This window comes from Schistocerca serialis, unplaced genomic scaffold, assembly GCF_023864345.2.
Source record: "Schistocerca serialis cubense isolate TAMUIC-IGC-003099 unplaced genomic scaffold, iqSchSeri2.2 HiC_scaffold_203, whole genome shotgun sequence".
Taxonomy (NCBI): Eukaryota; Metazoa; Arthropoda; class Insecta; order Orthoptera; family Acrididae; genus Schistocerca; species Schistocerca serialis.
In genome coordinates, this window is record NW_026047766.1 from 40,001 (window position 1) to 45,935 (window position 5,935).

The 5,935-nt window shown below is 52.0% G+C and overlaps 1 non-coding gene across 1 annotated transcript; it reads left to right on the top strand.

Moving 5' to 3' along the window:
• The first annotated feature begins 3,614 nt into the window (after positions 1 to 3,614).
• Positions 3,615 to 5,524, top strand: LOC126443879 (small subunit ribosomal RNA). Its single transcript, XR_007582250.1, has one exon. It is a non-coding gene; the product is annotated as a small subunit ribosomal RNA (ribosomal RNA).
• The last annotated feature ends 411 nt before the right edge of the window (positions 5,525 to 5,935 follow it).

Here is a 5,935-nt window from a genome sequence, read left to right on the forward strand (position 1 = left end):
TAACCTAACCTACGTTGTGCCTTAACCTAACCTACGTTGTGCCTTAACCTAACCTACGTTGTGCCTTAACCTAACCTATGTTGTGCCTTAACCTAACCTATGTTGTGCCTTAACCTAACCTATGTTGTGCCTTAACCTAACCTATGTTGTGCCTTAACCTAACCTATGTTGTGCCTTAACCTAACCTATGTTGTGCCTTAACCTAACCTATGTTGTGCCTTAACCTAACCTATGTTGTGCCTTAACCTAACCTATGTTGTGCCTTAACCTAACCTATGTTGTGCCTTAACCTAACCTATGTTGTGCCTTAACCTAACCTATGTTGTGCCTTAACCTAACCTATGTTGTGCCTTAACCTAACCTATGTTGTGCCTTAACCTAACCTACGTTGTGCCTTAACCTAACCTACGTTGTGCCTTAACCTAACCTACGTTGTGCCTTAACCTAACCTACGTTGTGCCTTAACCTAACCTACGTTGTGCCTTAACCTAACCTACGTTGTGCCTTAACCTAACCTACGTTGTGCCTTAACCTAACCTACGTTGTGCCTTAACCTAACCTACGTTGTGCCTTAACCTAACCTACGTTGTGCCTTAACCTAACCTACGTTGTGCCTTAACCTAACCTACGTTGTGCCTTAACCTAACCTACGTTGTGCCTTAACCTAACCTACGTTGTGCCTTAACCTAACCTACGTTGTGCCTTAACCTAACCTACGTTGTGCCTTAACCTAACCTACGTTGTGCCTTAACCTAACCTACGTTGTGCCTTAACCTAACCTACGTTGTGCCTTAACCTAACCTACGTTGTGCCTTAACCTAACCTACGTTGTGCCTTAACCTAACCTACGTTGTGCCTTAACCTAACCTATGTTGTGCCTTAACCTAACCTATGTTGTGCCTTAACCTAACCTATGTTGTGCCTTAACCTAACCTATGTTGTGCCTTAACCTAACCTATGTTGTGCCTTAACCTAACCTATGTTGTGCCTTAACCTAACCTATGTTGTGCCTTAACCTAACCTATGTTGTGCCTTAACCTAACCTACGTTGTGCCTTAACCTAACCTACGTTGTGCCTTAACCTAACCCATATTGTACCTTAACCTAACCCATATTGTACCTTAACCTAACCCATATTGTACCTTAACCTAACCCATATTGTACCTTAACCTAACCCATATTGTACCTTAACGTAACCTAATTTGTGCCTTAACGTAACCTAATTTGTGCCTTAACGTAACCTAATTTGTGCCTTAACGTAACCTAATTTGTGCCTTAACGTAACCTAATTTGTGCCTTAACGTAACCTAATTTGTGCCTTAACGTAACCTAATTTGTGCCTTAACGTAACCTAATTTGTGCCTTAACGTAACCTAATTTGTGCCTTAACGTAACCTAATTTGTGCCTTAACGTAACCTAATTTGTGCCTTAACGTAACCTAATTTGTGCCTTAACGTAACCTAATTTGTGCCTTAACGTAACCTAATTTGTGCCTTAACGTAACCTAATTTGTGCCTTAACGTAACCTAATTTGTGCCTTAACGTAACCTAATTTGTGCCTTAACGTAACCTAATTTGTGCCTTAACGTAACCTAATTTGTGCCTTAACGTAACCTAATTTGTGCCTTAACGTAACCTAATTTGTGCCTTAACGTAACCCATGTTGTGCCTTAACGTAACCCATGTTGTGCCTTAACGTAACCCAATTTGTGCCTTAACGTAACCCATGTTGTGCCTTAACCTAACCTATATTGTGCCTCAACCTAACCTATATTGCGCCTTAACCTGACGCACGTTGTCGCTGAACCTGCTCTGTAATTGTTATGCAACTCGTTAAATTAGTGTAGTGTTGCCTAACCGCAACCCTCGCAATATAGTTCGCTATTCGCACTGCCCGGTCCCCTGTGTATCGCGTCATGTTAAACACCTTGCAGGTGTTGCTGACTTTCCACATGCTCCTGCTATACACTGTAATGTGGATAGCAGCAGGACGTACATGCCCCCCCCCCCTTCCCCCCTGCCTTCGCAAGCTGGTCGTTGAGAAGTTTGCATGTTCAATGCCCTTCGCATGCCGACGTACTCAGCCTACGTTGTGGTACGGCCTGTCACCTGTCCGCCGATGTACGCAAAACCCACAAACTGTACTGCACATTGGTCCGTATGTACTGAATGATACATCGTGGCACATGTGTGACCGTACGACGACTGCGCCTAGCAACGGCAGACCATACAGTCCAAATATTGTGCACGCAGCTACGTGTCGTCTCCCTATAAGAGCTGGATTGCAGTGTGGTACGCCATTCAGACGTGTGGGAGGAACGGACGCCCTGGATGGCGATCAGCATGAGCAGTCTGTTGATGTAGTGGAGCGTGTATTCGGACGTAGTCGTCTCTTCTCACACACCGTGATAGCATGTTGCACCGCGTTCCACATCTGCGACATCCTGCAGAGGCCGGCTGACAGTCGTTCGCGCAATGGACACCGCATACGTACGGGGGCTACCTTCCACGTGTTCTCGAGGCGTGCACATGTTGTTGCGTCTATGTGGGCAGACGTAGTGTGTTGTGACACCTGACACAGGCATGCAATACTCGTTGCAAATGGCGATGGACGTCTACGTTTGCTGGTGACGTTACGCAAATGAACAACAGGTAACCCGTTGTGGTGCGGTTGTTCTCGCTAGAGGTGAATCAGTGTTGGCGACGATCGGTCGAGCTATTAACCGGTTGTTTCAGGGATACCCACCATGCCCACGAACGTGAAAGGGGACCCACCATGCCCACGAACGCGAAAGGGGGATCTGGGTGTGAGGCGATACGCGGCGGTGGCTGGGTGGGACCGTCCCCGGCCGGTGAGGGGGGGCCGCCCGGCGTGCTGGCAGCGCGGTGCGTGGGCGCACGCGCTACAGCCGGCTGGTGGGGGCGGCCAGTGGCAGGCGCGCCGGCCGACGGACGCGGCAGGCGGCGCAGCTGCGCGCCGGCGCCCCCTGCTCGCGGCGCCTTGCGGCCAAAGTAGGTCCTCGCGGGCCCGGTGCGAAGCGCGGTGGCCATCTGCAGTGTGCTGGTCCGATTGAGGACTGTGTGCGCTGAGGATGCGCCGCCGCCCGGCGCTCGGCGCCGCGACGCCGTCTGCTGCTCGGTCGCCCCAGCGGTTCTCGCAGGTGGTTTGTATCGCAGCTGTGCGGACGTGTTGGCGCGTGCGCTGTGCTGGGAGAGTTCGCTTCGGCACCCAAGTGGGGCTTTTGTCCTTCTGTGGCGCTGGCGTTGGAGCTGCCGGTCACCGTAGGTGGCGCGTGTTGTCTCCCGCCGGCAATGCCACGACAGCACGCTCCCGGGCCTCTGTCGGCAGCGGCAAGCTCAGTTGGGAGCACGGGTGGTCGCACCTAAAGCGTCTACTCGCCTAACTCCGGGCGATTGCGCCTCTCTCGAACCCGACCAAGTACTTAGGACGGCGCTGCGCGCCGCCGGGACCTGAGAGGGTTTCGAGGTGTGTTGTGCAGGGGAGCTCAGCCTCCTCCTGTTTGCAGAATAATTGAGCGGACGCTTGCGTGTTCGCGCGGGCCCCCGGGACACACTCCCGGGCGGCCGGCTGCTCAGCTCTAGTTGACGCAGCTCCCTGGTTGATCCTGCCAGTAGTCATATGCTTGTCTCAAAGATTAAGCCATGCATGTCTCAGTACAAGCCGCATTAAGGTGAAACCGCGAATGGCTCATTAAATCAGTTATGGTTCCTTAGATCGTACCCACGTTACTTGGATAACTGTGGTAATTCTAGAGCTAATACATGCAAACAGAGTCCCGACCAGAGATGGAAGGGACGCTTTTATTAGATCAAAACCAATCGGTCGGCTCGTCCGGTCCGTTTGCCTTGGTGACTCTGAATAACTTTGGGCTGATCGCACGGTCCTCGTACCGGCGACGCATCTTTCAAATGTCTGCCTTATCAACTGTCGATGGTAGGTTCTGCGCCTACCATGGTTGTAACGGGTAACGGGGAATCAGGGTTCGATTCCGGAGAGGGAGCCTGAGAAACGGCTACCACATCCAAGGAAGGCAGCAGGCGCGCAAATTACCCACTCCCGGCACGGGGAGGTAGTGACGAAAAATAACGATACGGGACTCATCCGAGGCCCCGTAATCGGAATGAGTACACTTTAAATCCTTTAACGAGTATCTATTGGAGGGCAAGTCTGGTGCCAGCAGCCGCGGTAATTCCAGCTCCAATAGCGTATATTAAAGTTGTTGCGGTTAAAAAGCTCGTAGTTGGATTTGTGTCCCACGCTGTTGGTTCACCGCCCGTCGGTGTTTAACTGGCATGTATCGTGGGACGTCCTGCCGGTGGGGCGAGCCGAAGGCGTGCGACCGCCTCGTGCGTGCTCGTGCGTCCCGAGGCGGACCCCGTTGAAATCCTACCAGGGTGCTCTTTATTGAGTGTCTCGGTGGGCCGGCACGTTTACTTTGAACAAATTAGAGTGCTTAAAGCAGGCAAGCCCGCCTGAATACTGTGTGCATGGAATAATGGAATAGGACCTCGGTTCTATTTTGTTGGTTTTCGGAACCCGAGGTAATGATTAATAGGGACAGGCGGGGGCATTCGTATTGCGACGTTAGAGGTGAAATTCTTGGATCGTCGCAAGACGAACAGAAGCGAAAGCATTTGCCAAGTATGTTTTCATTAATCAAGAACGAAAGTTAGAGGTTCGAAGGCGATCAGATACCGCCCTAGTTCTAACCATAAACGATGCCAGCCAGCGATCCGCCGCAGTTCCTCCGATGACTCGGCGGGCAGCCTCCGGGAAACCAAAGCTTTTGGGTTCCGGGGGAAGTATGGTTGCAAAGCTGAAACTTAAAGGAATTGACGGAAGGGCACCACCAGGAGTGGAGCCTGCGGCTTAATTTGACTCAACACGGGAAACCTCACCAGGCCCGGACACCGGAAGGATTGACAGATTGATAGCTCTTTCTTGATTCGGTGGGTGGTGGTGCATGGCCGTTCTTAGTTGGTGGAGCGATTTGTCTGGTTAATTCCGATAACGAACGAGACTCTAGCCTGCTAACTAGTCGCGTGACATCCTTCGTGCTGTCAGCGATTACTTTTCTTCTTAGAGGGACAGGCGGCTTCTAGCCGCACGAGATTGAGCAATAACAGGTCTGTGATGCCCTTAGATGTTCTGGGCCGCACGCGCGCTACACTGAAGGAATCAGCGTGTCTTCCTAGGCCGAAAGGTCGGGGTAACCCGCTGAACCTCCTTCGTGCTAGGGATTGGGGCTTGCAATTGTTCCCCATGAACGAGGAATTCCCAGTAAGCGCGAGTCATAAGCTCGCGTTGATTACGTCCCTGCCCTTTGTACACACCGCCCGTCGCTACTACCGATTGAATGATTTAGTGAGGTCTTCGGACTGGTACGCGGCATTGACTCTGTCGTTGCCGATGCTACCGGAAAGATGACCAAACTTGATCATTTAGAGGAAGTAAAAGTCGTAACAAGGTTTCCGTAGGTGAAACCTGCGGAAGGATCATTACCGACTAGACTGCATGTCTTTCGATGTGCGTGTCGTGTCGCGCAACACGCAGCTACCTGTACGGCTCGCAGTAGCCGTGCGCCGCGTGCGGAACCACGCGTTCGTCTCAAAACTAACGGCAATGTTGTGTGGTACGAGCGCTGAAGCGCTGGAGCGGCTGGCCTGCGGCACCTGGCGCCTGGCGCCGGTTTTGAATGACTTTCGCCCGACTGCCTGTCCGCTCCGGTGTGGAGCCGTACGACGCCCATCGGCCGTGAGGCCGTTGGACACTGAACGCTGGAACAGGGCCGCCACACGCCTCAGTCCCGCCTATGCAACTGTCTCGAAAGAGATGGTGGAAACTATGAAAAAGATCACCCAGGACGGTGGATCACTCGGCTCGTGGGTCGATGAAGAACGCAGCAAATTGCG